Source organism: Saimiri boliviensis, chromosome 10 (genome assembly GCF_048565385.1).
Source record: "Saimiri boliviensis isolate mSaiBol1 chromosome 10, mSaiBol1.pri, whole genome shotgun sequence".
In the NCBI taxonomy this organism is placed as follows: Eukaryota; Metazoa; Chordata; class Mammalia; order Primates; family Cebidae; genus Saimiri; species Saimiri boliviensis.
This window is the reverse complement of record NC_133458.1, coordinates 40,793,421-40,807,115: the sequence shown is the minus strand read 5'-3', so window position 1 is coordinate 40,807,115 and position 13,695 is coordinate 40,793,421. Positions and strand designations below refer to the sequence as shown.

The window sequence follows — 13,695 nt, the reverse complement described above, 5'->3', positions numbered from 1 at the left end:
TGCATGAATTACTTTAACAATAGAAAAAAATTCTTTAGCAAATTTTAGATTCAGGGAATAAATTGTATTATACCAGCTGGGACATTCACTACAATATGGAATATACGTAATGATGCTGCACATTCTTGTCAGTTTTTTTTTTTTTTTTTTTTTGAAAAACTAGAACTATGATTCAATGGCATAAAAAAAAAAAAATTAAAAAAAAAAAACAACAAAAACCTAAGACCTACCTTCCTGCTTGACAACCAAACCACCACAGTTACACAGTTATGTATCACATGGTTGGGAATATTAAGGAAAAACAATAGCAACGACCCTGGCACCTGGTTTTCAAATACAATGTTTGCATTTTTATTGTTGTCACATTATTTTCTTGCAGAGTGTATAGTTAGGGGAATGCTATTTTAATATTGTGCTAACTGGAAGTGAAACTAACACTTAAAAATTCGTAAGAAGAGTTTGTGTTCTTATATTAGCATTCAGAGGTAGAGTAAGGGTGATTGGAAGGCATGTGAGTGTGACTCAAACCCACATCATATTTGTTTATATTAAAATAATGCCTTTCTGATATATGGCTTTGCCCTGAATTAAAGTGCTAAACAATTTTTGTATGCATCACTCTGAGTATAATTAATGTAAAATCAGGATTTGGAGTTTTAAAATTAATAATTCTAAGCGTAATTTTATCTAAGCCACAGTATTCTCATTGGTCTCCTTTATAAAGAATACAGTAGACTGTCAGTGAGTTGTTGTGACATTTCACATGTTTAATCAGTAGCATATAAAAATAAATAAACATGTAAGAAAGTCTGAATTTATTTTAAAAGTGTGATGGTTCAATCTTATATTCAAAATAGATTTCTTCTAACAATCTGAAAATAGAATATTTTCTCTGATATTTTCTGTTGAAAAAACAGATAATATCAAAGAAATTTTTTTTTGTTTCAGTTGGAGTCTAACTCTGTCACTCCTGGAGTGCAGTGGCATGATCTCAGCTCACTGCAAACTCTGCCTCCTGGGCTCAAGCAATTTATGCTGATAATCAAAAATAAATGTTTCATTTTTACTAAATTATAAAATTCAAATTTATGTATGCCTTACTTTAAGAATATATAATTTTCAAAATTTCAAATTTGTGAAATATATTATTATCAAAAATATACTTTATAAAATAACCTTTTTGTCTATTTTTAGAGATGATTAATCAATGCTAGATTAATCTAGTGTGCATTATATATAATAATTATATTTTCAACCAATTATTCAGAGACATGTATGTTACATAAAAGGAGAGAAACATAGTCTCACCAATTCTCTATACACTTCAGTGAAATTTGAAACCATTTTGCACAGTCCAAAAAGAGTAACATTTAGAAGTCTCACAAAGCAGTTATCCAATTTGCCATTTCCTTTTCCTTCTAGTGAATTTGTCACTGAAGCATTATAATCAAGTATCACCCATAATAAACAAATAGCAGCATTAAAAATTTTATCTAACTTTTTGAGCTAATGTAAGTTAAAAGTTAATAACCTTAAACATTTAAAACTAAGTTGAAATTGATAGCCATACAATTTTAAAGCCTCAAATATGAGTGATTTTATACTTTGTAGTTCCAATTAAATAATTCAGAGGAAAAATTACCTTTGCTGCAGCTCAGGTGCAGAGTCCATGAGAGTCAATTTCTCCATTTGTTTTGTATGTACTGTAAGCATTATCTTTCTGATTATTCACACTTCTTCACTGTTTCGACTTCTAAGTGAGACCAAGCTATATAAACCAAGATTTACTTCCTCTTTTTGATGTTACATTCATTTCTCATATTTTCATATAATAGTAAAGAGAACGAGTAATATATACCAGCTCATGATTTCAACAAATTGCAATTAAAAACACCAGCCCAATTCTTTTCTTCTTTCACTCTATGAAATATTTTATTATTTTATCAACAACTTTCTATACACAAATAAAAGTTAGAGGTACTCAATACAAAAACTGAGTAGCAAGCACAAATTTAAATGTGCCATAAGAGGACAATATTGCCACTGTTAGGTGAAAGCCCCTGAAAGAAGATACATTGTCTCTCAGTCATCATAATCTGGCTTCAGTTTTTCTGGATTTTACAAATCATTCTTGGTGAAGTCAACAAGTAAAACAAAGTGGAAAACACTGGGCTTACCACAGGACAGAAGGAAGGAAGGAAGGAAGGAAGGAAGGAAGGAAGGGGAAAGTGTGTGTGTCTGTGTGGGGGTGTGTATGTGTGTGTGTGTGTGTGTGTGTGTTTGTCAATGTGTGGATATGATAATTATTACCAGTGTTGACCATTTTCACCCAAATTCAATTCTTCTGTACTTGTAGCTTACTCAGAGTTAGTAGTGGCCATGAAGCTAGTTCTGGCCATGAGGCCATGAGAGGGAGGGTTGAAACATTTTCTTGCCAGTGCTCGACTCTACGGCTCTCCTTTTCAGCTGACTCAGTGATCACCAAAGCAGGTGTCCAAATGGAGCTTTCATGAGCTCAGGTCCCAAGTGGTTCTGATGAACAAAGCTTCCTTGTAAGCTTTGTTGGATTTGTATCATAAATGAAAAATAAACTATTTTATTAAAACTACTGAGATCTGGGGGGTTATGTACTATAACTAGCCAATTCTGACTGATTCAGGAATAAGGTTATGATTACTATATTTTGGAAAGCAGTGTGCCATTTAATACCCATACCTAGAAGAACAACAATCTCCTCTGCTCACTTTGGTATAATATACGGGCTACCTTCCCTGTAGAGCTGATATGAGGAATAGTAGTACGATAGAATGGAAAGAAGACAAGGCTAGAAGATCTGGATACTTCTCCAAAGTAATGCAAACTAATTAGTAGCAGAGCTTGGTCCACTCACTAATTTGTATGCATTACTGTGGACAAGTCATTTCAGCACTCTAAACTCAAGTTTCTCATTTGTAAATGGAGACAATAATAGCTTCTCTGCCTATATAACAAAGGTGAATATCAAATTTTTATATGTTGCCGTAACTAGATCATAGAAATGTATTCTATTCTTCTCTAAATTCCCAATCACCTAGTAAAATATCTTACAGTACAATAAGTACTAAATAGATGTTTAATAATTAATGGCAAATTCTATTCCAACAATTATGTAAGACTTTAACTAAGGTCTATCTCTGGTTTATAGAATACACTCACTTCTCACCATGAGTTCCATATCAATGGATTCAACCAATCATGGAATGAAAATGTTTGGGGGAAAAATTAAAAAATAAAAATAAAATAATAAAAATAATATAATAATTTTTATTGTTAACAAAACAATAAAAATAATTGTATTTGATTAACAATAAAAATAATTCAAATAAAAATGCAGTATCAGTTACTTATATAGCATTTATATTGTGTTAGTTATTATCAGTAATCTAAAGATGATTTAAGGGGTCTGGAAACAATATCCTGCAGATACTAAGGGACAACTGTATTTGAGAACATGTTCTTTTTTTAAAAATTTATTTATTATACTTTAAGTTCTGGGGTACATGTGCAGATTGTGCAGTTTTGTTACATAGGTATACACGTGCCATGGTGGTGGTTTGCTGCATCCATACCCCCATCATCTACTTTGCAGGCACATAGATGAAACTAGAAACCACCATTCTCAGCAAACTGACACGAGAACAGAAAACCAAACGCTGCATGTTCTCACTCATAAATGAGAATATGTTCTTCATGAAGTACCTTGTTAGCAAAATGTTTAATTACTTTTAAATGTGTTAAATACTTATTAATCATCTACCACATGTCAGGCACTGTTCTAAGCATTGGAGGAGTGACTCAGGGAACAAATTAGACAAATTCTCTGCTATGATGGAGGAAAATAGACAGTGATAGACAAAGGCTGTGTGTGGTAGAAGGGGGTGGAAAGAATGAATTTGACAGATGGTCAGGAAAGGCCTCTTTGTTAAGTTGACATGTGAGAAGTGAATTAAGTGAAATAATGCAAACCATGTAGGTACTTGAGAAACTGGCATTCCAGGCAGTGGGCATAGCATGTGTAAGGGCCCTGAGGTGAGAAGAGTATTGTGGTGCTTACAGAGTAGGACAATTATGTCCTTTGTGGGGACACGGGTGGAGCTGGAGGCCATTATCATTAGCAAACTAACACAGGCACAGAAAACCTGATACCAAGAGTTCTCATTTATAAAAGAGAGCTAAAGGATGAGAATACATGGACCCTTAAAGCGGGACAACATACACTGGGGCCTTTTGGAAGGTGGATGCTGAGAGGAAGGAGAGAATCAGGAGAAAAAAACTAAAGGATGCTAGTCTTAATACCCGAGTGTTGAAATAATCTGTACAATAAATCTGCATGACACAAGTTCACCTATTTAACAAACCTGGCACTTGTACCCCCGAACTTAAAATAAAAGTTAAAAATAGTATGAAAGCCATTTAGACTGAGGCAACATGAGCAAGAGAAAGAATATAAGGGAAGAGATCGGAGAAATAAAAGAACCAGGTTCCCAGTAGGCTATGATGAGGACCATGAATATTATTCTCAAGTTAAAAAGCATTAGAAGGTTTTGAGCAGAGGAGAAACATGACTCATCTCACATTTCGAAGGATCACCAAGTCACCTGGGCTGCTTTGTGGAGGACAGATTGGGGAGGGGGTGCAATTACATAAGCAGGAAGATGAATTGGAAGGCTACTAAAATAGTCCAGGTGAGAAAACTGGCCCCAACTCACTTGATGATGTATGCATATATGTATATTCAAACCAGGTTTTCTTACTGCAGCCATTCACAGGGCCTTTCCTATATTACTCTGGCAAGAGTCAAACTGGAGAGCAAAAAATGTGTCTGCATACGCAGGAATATATATGTATATGTATATATATACACACATATATGTAGCACTATATGCAGAAATATATATATATATAGTGCTATATACATAGAGCTATAGTCAGAGATAGCAACATGATATGGATGGCAAGAAAGGAGGGCTTTGCTTTAACAGATGTACAGGAACAGAGTTTGTGTAGGAGAAGGAGGAGGAAGATAAATTTTATTTGCTAAAGGTTAGTTATTTTCAAAATGTGTTCTTTCAAGGGAAGGATCAGGTATCGAGGTACTCAAGGTAGAGAGAAAACAGAGATAACATACGTGGCACACACACACACAAAGACCAAACAAAAAGAAAGTCCTGTGGACCTATTTCTGCAGAGGCATGAGAAGAGTTATTTAGAAAGAAGATCCAGCAGGAGGCAATGTAGGCTTATGAAGTACGGCAGGCACATCAGCCTAGAAATATTTAATCAATCAATCAAATCTTCCCTAAGACTTACAGCTAATAGGGAGGAAAATATACGAGAGGCATAGGCTTACTGTGAGTTGTTTTGCAAAATACTCAGTAGTTGTTGGTTTCTATTGTTGTAACAAAATTTCCCTTTGTTACATGTGATTAGCAAAATTGCTAGTGCCTGCATTTACAAATCCTAAACTCTATAGAGTTCATTTTCCCAAATTCCAACCTAATTTGAGCCAATCAATAAATGACCCCCTTAAAAAATAGCCCAGAGTTTAATTCCAGAGAAACTAGGCAGGAGCCAGTGTTATCAGGAGCAAAGTATCCCAAAGATCAGCTACGAAGTCAATTGTTCAGGTTGGTTGGAGGTCATGTTCTACATAAACAGCAAACGGGCAGGAAGTCATTGTCTGGGTAGTCCATGCCAAATAAACCACAGGGCAAATTTGGGACAAAAAAAGAAATGGTAAAGCTGCCATGCATTTGTATCCTGAAGTCAGAGCAGCCAAGAAAGCAGTTTTTCCAATAGCTGCTTAAGAACTTCTGAGACTACTAATGTTGGCACAGCTCAGACCCATACACCAGCAGCTCATGGAATCGCTAATGTCTGGAATGTCTAAAGGCATCTGATGTTTCTAACTTGCTGCTACCAGCTATCAGGAGTATACACTCAGCATGGTAAAGAGCCCACAAATGTGGTCAGTTTATCTAGAGACTGTTTTTTTCTCTAGGTTAGTGCTGTGTTCCTCTGCGGGGTTGAATAAGTAGGACACAGGCTGAGCTCCTGAAATAGAGACTCCAAATACAGCAGTATAAACAAAGTGGAAGTTTGTTTTTGTGCTCATTTAACCATGCAGAGATTAGTAATCCCAAATCTGAGAGGGCATCTGCCTTTCTCAACAGGGTGTTCCATCTCTGGACCACTTTGGCTGTCCCAGTCTTATCACCTTCTAGTAACACACATCACTTTCTCTCCTATTCCTTTGGTCACAGCTAAGTCTGTGAGAGGAACTAGGAAACAGAATACCTACCAGGCAGCCACACACCCTTCAGAAATTCAAGATTTCTCTTTAAAATAATGGAAGATGGATCCCAATGGACATCTAGGAAACTGCCATGGGAAACTTGGCAAAGCAACACAAATGTGAGGCTTGAGAGGAAGAGAATAATTGGAATTTTCCTTGTTTTATAGATGAAGAAACTAAAATAAAGTTGTACGACATTTTTTAAACTCATTCAGAAAAATCTGGATATCAGTGGGTGACTTTCCTTGCTGTTATTCATTATAAAGACTCCATGCTTACATACTTATTTTTGTAAGCATTTACATCCTTTGTATATACACAAACTTTTGCTGGAAATAATTTTATTCCTCCTCCTATTACTTTTAAAATTATCAGTGATCCACAGTTCAAAGATTAAGAGTTATAAAATAGACCATGAAAAATTTAGCAATAATTGAGCTCTCCATGTCTCATGTTCATGTAAAGACATGTTTTAATAAACATTTACAGAACATATGCTCAGCGGAAAACCCCTTTGACTGAGAAAGATTGAGAAATGTTTCACCCAGAATCATCACTCCCATTTCCAAATAAATGCATATAATTCCTCAGCAAGAGATTTTTAAGCCTTGATTCTTTTATTTTATAGTAAATATGCAGGAGAATATTAAGAAATAATTATAAATGACTATGCAATATGATAGCATTAGTAATGCTGCACCACATTTGCTGGAGTTGGTAATAGGCATTTTACAAACATTACTTCTAATTCTGACAGCAATTCAGGGCAGATATTATGATAACCATTTTAAAACAGAAGATAGAGACTTGAAGAATTTAAGTACCTTGCCAATACTTACACAACTTGTGACAGACCTGGAAGGTCAGTGGAGATCTTTTAGTATTTACAATTTGCATAGGATATGTTAAAATAGCATTGTGTGTTGACACTACTGTTGAATCGTAGATTAAGACATGCTCCATGGACTGTTTAAGTTAGACAGTGAGCTTCTAGAAGGTGCCAGCCTTGAAATAGCCACCACCCTCATTGTAAGTTCCCTTTCCCTGAGTTTTCTTTGACTTTTACACCATTGCTATTTTATTTTCCTATTTTATTTAAGCATCAAGAGAGGAAAAAAAATCTAAGAAATGTTTACTATGTAATGAGCAATTTCACTTTTTAAGACATTAATATCAAATGAAGCCCTTGGCTGATAGATTATAAGGAATAGAAGGCATAATGTGAACTTAGAAACGATGCATATCTAACTTCAGTATGGTTATTTGTGACTTGTTACTTCAGTGAACCTTTCTAAAAAAAGAATGCCATTAGCCAAAATGCCATCATTAGGTTATGTATGCTAACCTAATTCTATCAGTACAATTAACTCTATTACTTTTTCTATTTTCAGTGAAATTACTATACAGAAGGTTGGTACAATCATTGCAATAGGGGAATTCATCTAACATAGAAAATAGAACAAATAAAGCAAACAACCTAAAAACAAAACTTTCTTCAGGAAATAGATCTATTTTCATAGAGTAAAATCTACACTGGAGTTTACTCTTATTTTTTAAAAACTGTTAAGACATCAGCACTTCTCTATTCTTGTTAATGTAGTTCCTCTTTATTCTACTTGCATAATAAAAAAGTAATAACAGTCTTAGTTCTTCTTAGAAAGTCCCTAGGTGGTGGTGGGGCAAATTGGAATTAAACTGCTGACTCACTCTCATGAGACTGTACTGTAAAGTCCTAGAATTCAGGGGTCTAGAAAGAAAATTTTGTATTAAATACACTACACAGTCACAAGAAAGCAGCAAATTTAGAATTGAATGTGCTGTGGTTAGATGGAATTTCCAGAGGCTACACAATACACCTGAACATCCGATCATCAAATCTAAGGCTCCATTTTAACTTTTCAGGATTAATGGCTGAACAATTTGTTACAGGCCATTTAGGGGAAGACTAGAGGGCAAGGTGCCAATATTCCACACTGTCTTAAAAAGCTAAGAAATATTACTGGGTTAAGTGGGAATGCATCAAGCTCAATAGCATTACTACACATTTGCCTAAATGCAGTAAGAGGAAACAATGGGTGAAGGAAGTCCAGGCTCTCTGAAGGCATGGCAAAAATCCATTTTATTAAGCTTTCGGCCATCTCTCATGCTATCCTTGTGAGCAAGGTGATCAAATCTCAGGTGATTCAGGCTTGCAGATTGATCTCACTTTGAGGAACAGGCATTGGTTAAATATCAGTGGACTCCAACAAGTCAACCTTGTAATCAGCTCTTAGGAGGAAATTATAAAACCTGCTGTTCTGATTCTTGCCCGTTTGCCCTACCCCACTGCTCCTACCCCCCATGCCATTCTCTACCCTGCTTTGCCCTGCTCTGTGCCCAGGAATAGAGGCTGATTTACTATGGAGCTAATTAAGTTTCAGCTCAGGACCCCTTAAGTGTTACCTCTTCCAAACTTTGTGCCTAATGTAATTTGGAACTATTTTTCTTAAAAAGGGCCTCCTCTTCACTGTATAAGCTTCATCTCTACCTAATTTGGAGTCAGCCCTTCGCAGGAGGCTGAATCCTACAGACTGTCAACTGACATGATAAGCAAAAACAATGCCCCCCCTAAAGGTGTTCACATCCTAATCCCTGGAACTTGTGAACATGTTACCTTACATGGCAGAAGAAGTCAGTGATGCTATGTGAAGATTCTGTCTTCCATTGCTGGCTTTGAAGTTGGAGGAGTTGGCCACAAACTAAGGAATACAGAGGGCATTTAGAAACTGGAAAAGGCAGAAAAATACATTCTCCTCTAGAGCCCTCAGAAAGGAATACAGCCCTGCCAACACTTTTCTTTGAGCCGAGTCAGACCTTTGTAGGACTTCTGACCTGCAGAACTGTTAGATAGTAAATGCGTATTATTTTAAGCGACCAAGCCTGTGGTCATTTGTTACAGCAGTAAGAGGGAACTACACCTGACTTCTGGTTGGATTTGGCTAATGGGAATCACCTGAAGAAGATCAGATGCTGAGAGGAGGAAGCGGTCAGAATATTCCTTTACTGTTCTCCACCTGCCAACAATAAAGTATTTCTTTACTGTTCTCCAGAGTTCTCTTTACTGTCAGAGTATTCCTTTACTGTTCTCCATCTGCTCTGTGCCAAGTGTGCTGGTGAGGGTGATGTCTCTCCCCAGATAGAAGGTCTCCTCCACTGCTCTGCTATCCCTGGGATGCTGAGGGCATTTAGAAACTGGAAAAGACAGAGAAATGGATTCTCCTCTAGAACGCCCAGAAAGGAATACAGCCCTGGCAACACTTTTATTTGAGCTGAGTCAGACCTTTGTAGGATTTCTGACCTGCAGAACTGTTAGATAGTAAATGTGTATTATTTTAAGCAACCAAGCTTGCAGTCATTTGTTACAGCAGTAAGAGGGAACTACACCTGGCTTCTTGTTGGATTTGGCTAATGGGAATCACCTGAAGGAGATCAGATGCTGAGAGGAGGAAGCGGTCAGAGTATTCCTTTACTGTTCTCCATCTGCTGTGCACCGAGTGTGCTGGTGAGGGTGATGTCTCTCCCCAGATAGAATGTCTCCTCCACTGCTCTGGCTCTCGCTGGGATGCTGAGGCACTGTTTCCTATTTGCCCCTTCAAGCCTAGGGCTGTTAAAGATTTCCTGTTCTTATCTGTCTTCTTAATCTACCCACAATTTCATAAATGGTTCATGGAGTAGCTCAAATAATGTGCCCAGCATTTACATTCATCCAGAACCTCAGGTGACCATATTTGGAAATAGGATCCGTGAAGGTATAATTAACTAAGGGTCTTGAGATGAAATCATTGAGGGTGATTTCATCAATGGCTGGTGTTCTTGTAAGAAGAGGAGAAAACACAGACAGTACCAAGAAAGCCATGTGAAGATGGAAGCAGAGTAGGGTGATGCCTCTTCAAGCCAGTGAATGCCCAGGACTGTGAGCAAACACCAGACACTAAGAGAGAAATGGGCGGCTTTCCCTCAGAGCCTAGAAGAAACCAATTCTGTCAACACCTTAAATTTGGACTTCTAGCCTCCTTGATTGTGAGAAAATAAATTTCTCTTGTTTTAAGACACTGGGTTTGTGGTTAGATAGGGCCAGTCCCACTGCCTTGTGAATGACCAGGGAGAATGCACATGGGTGGGGGATTTGTAATTCATTAATCAGCACGGGGCACCAGACCAGTTTCAACACCAGAGGCTTCTAGGGTGACTCAGTGGCAATGCTCCGATTCAAGGCGATGGACGGCCGAGCGTCCCTATTTGTGAAATGCTTCCCCATGAAGACACACGGCATTCTCCCTCCTTTGGGGTTTCATATGTTGGTTTTTCCAGTGGTGAGGTGGGGGTGGCTTGGCGGTGAGGGCTCTCCCTCCTTTCTTCCCTCTGGCCTGGGTTGGGACTTACTGGGCAGGATACCTGGGGGTATGCCTGGACCCTCACGGAGGGCGGCCCCTCCTCCCTCTCCAAGGGCTGCTGGGGAGAACAGGCTCAGAGGAGGCAGCTCTCACCCAGGACTGGGGACTGCCCTGCTTCATGATTTTCCTGGGGGACAGTCATGTGGTCCCCAAGGCTTGCATGCTCTATAACCACCACCAATTAAATCACTGGATAAGCTAAAAAAAAAAAAAAAAAAAAAAAAAAAAAATTGTTACAGCATCCCTGGGGAATTAATGCAATGCCTTTATTGAAGTCTCTCCGAAACCATTTGAGTTGGCTTCGGTATTCCACTCTGGCTGACAGAATTCTGTTTTTATTACACTTTAAAATGACACAAGAATAGGAGGAAATACCTCCTGGATTACAGGGTCAAAATTAAAAATCATCTTAAAAGTCTAGCATAAAGGGCTATATCTGGAAAATGTGAAAAATAATAGCTTTGTACTTCCGTTCAAAAAAATCATTTGCCATTGTTGCCCATGGAAACTTAGACAAATCACTTAGTATTCCTGATTCTAAGTTAGAATCAGTCATTGGTTACATACCAGTGGACTCCAACAAGTCAACCTTGTAATCAGCTCTCAGGAGGATATTATTCATCATGTTTAGAATGGAGGTGATAAAACCTGCTCCCCTTACATTGTTTTAAGAGCAAGAAGAAATAATTGAATCAGGAAAATGAGTGCAGAATAAGGAGTCATTCGATATGAAGCTAGACTGGGCTTTGTCACCAACAAACTGTGTACATTTCCTTAAATGAGTTAACCTTGATGTTTTCTAGTTCCCTCATGAGGAGGTTGGACTGGATGCTTTACAAGTGGATCATTTAATATTCTATAAATTGATTGCATAGTACTAGAAAGATGTGAATAAACAGTCACACTCATGAAAAAGACCAAGGGGATTTTTGGTAGTTGATCACATGCTCAATATTAACAAATTATGTCATGTGACTGCTAAAAAAAAGTCGTTATTTGATGGGAAAGAAAGAAAAAGAAAACAGTATAGATTTAGTCTATTTTAGAAATAAACCTATCTAAAAGAAGATAAGCATTCTACTAAACTGTGTTTTATGGTCAGTTATAAATATCACATTTTCAAAAGAGTATTAAGAATGACGAATATTGTCAAAACAGGATTATCAGGATAGTTTGGCATCTGAAAAATGTCACATATGTATTGATATAATGAGCAAAGAATACATATCCTGAAGAAGGAAAATTTAAAGATGATGAACAGGGAGAACTAAGGCTAGTGAATCAAAGTAGAGCAAAAGTAATTTTAGAAGCAAGATCAAGAAAAGAACTATAGTAATTAGAATTGCCAAGTAGTAGAACAGTAATGTTGGTCACTAGACTTATTCAAAGGTAAGGCTGGCTCACATCTTACAGTTGCTACCAACCTATCAGTGGTTTGTTAAAGCAAGAGACAATTATTAGTAACTCTTTCAAATTCCATATTCACTGACATTATTTCAGTAGGTTGAAACTGGCCATCTTGAGAGTATATACACCACTGGAGTCAGAAAACACTAAAAAACAAAAGCTTTTGTTTTCCTTGGACACCTGGTGATTAAACATTTACCATCACACTACTGGGTGCTATGGAATTCCTGCAGTGAATAGTCTGACCTCTACAATTGTACTGCCAACTCTGTGAGACTAAGATTCTTTTTGATTTGGTCTCGTAGCGGGTAAAATCAAGAGAGATGAGTCTAAGTAAAGTTAAAATGCTTGCAACATAAAGCTTCTAGACTCAGCTTCCTGGTTGCACACACTTTCTTCTTCCCTTGATGGTGATTCTTCAGACTATCTTGAATATCCTCTCACTTTCAGTTTCTTTTGCTTCTTTCTTATCAAAACTAAGATAGATCTGACAACCAGAGAAAATGGATACACATAATCAATTTTCAAATAGGCGAAAAATTATCATGTAAAAAATAAGGCTATTATCATTATTAAATCGATCATGTATTAGGGAAATATTATGATATGTTTTAAACAACATCAGGAACAGTATATGGATTAACATCATTCATTAGCTGTTATTGATTAGCTATATAGTGTGAACAAGTCACTTACTATGCCTTGGATTCTGTTTCTCATCTGTGAAACGGGGCTCACAATTTCTAACTCAATAGGTTTTATCGATTCTATACAAGATGATTAAATAAAAATATTTTGTCAGGTGCTATACAAATAAAAATTATTATTGATAGTATATTATTGCTACAATTTATTTGCATCTTAATTCAAAATGACACTTATTCTGTGATTATAACAGGAGTGGAACAAGAATGAGATGCACATCCTCCCTTATCCCCCACTGACAGCTTCTGTGTGAATATGATTCAAACCAAAACAATGCAATCCAGCCTTGCCATTCCTCACATAATAGTAATAAACAAAAACTGCAAACGAGTATTCTTCTTCTATGACTTTGTCCATCTCCTCAGCATTTTAGTAGGAACTTCTTATACCAAGGGTACCCAGAGCCTTGCTAGATGGGACATATCTTTCTTCAATATGGTTTATTCTGTGCTGTAAGAAATAAACAAATTTTTGAAAATGAAAACATCTTGAAATACTTCACGTTGTCTTTTCCCTTGTATTATTTCTACTTTTTTTTAAAGATCATTCCTTTCACCATTAAGGATAAGGCATAAAATTCATTGTCCTAGAAAAAGAGAGATAGTGTTAAGTGTCTAGTACAAAAAGGCTTCTCTTTGTAGCTCAGAGTTTAAATATTTGAGTTCACAGTCAGGGAATACTCTTGAAAGTCAGGCTTTGTTGAGAAAGTAAAGAATGTTCTAATCCAAAGCCAATCTTTACATATCAAGGTTGGGGATCTGAATATAAAATTTCCCTATAAGATATAGGCAGCAAACATTCAGCAGGTCACATATG

At 36.8% G+C, this 13,695-nt stretch overlaps 1 protein-coding gene across 3 annotated transcripts in view; it reads right to left on the bottom strand.

Moving 5' to 3' along the window:
* TFEC (transcription factor EC) overlaps positions 1 to 1,733 on the bottom strand; it is a 194,656-nt gene extending 192,923 nt beyond the window's left edge. For all 3 annotated transcript variants that reach the window (XM_074379177.1, XM_010343944.3, XM_074379178.1), the window contains exon 1: positions 1,643 to 1,733. The gene's annotated coding sequence lies outside the window, so the exon portion shown is untranslated. The remainder of the gene's footprint in view (positions 1 to 1,642) is intronic.
* Between the last annotated feature and the right edge of the window lie 11,962 nt (positions 1,734 to 13,695).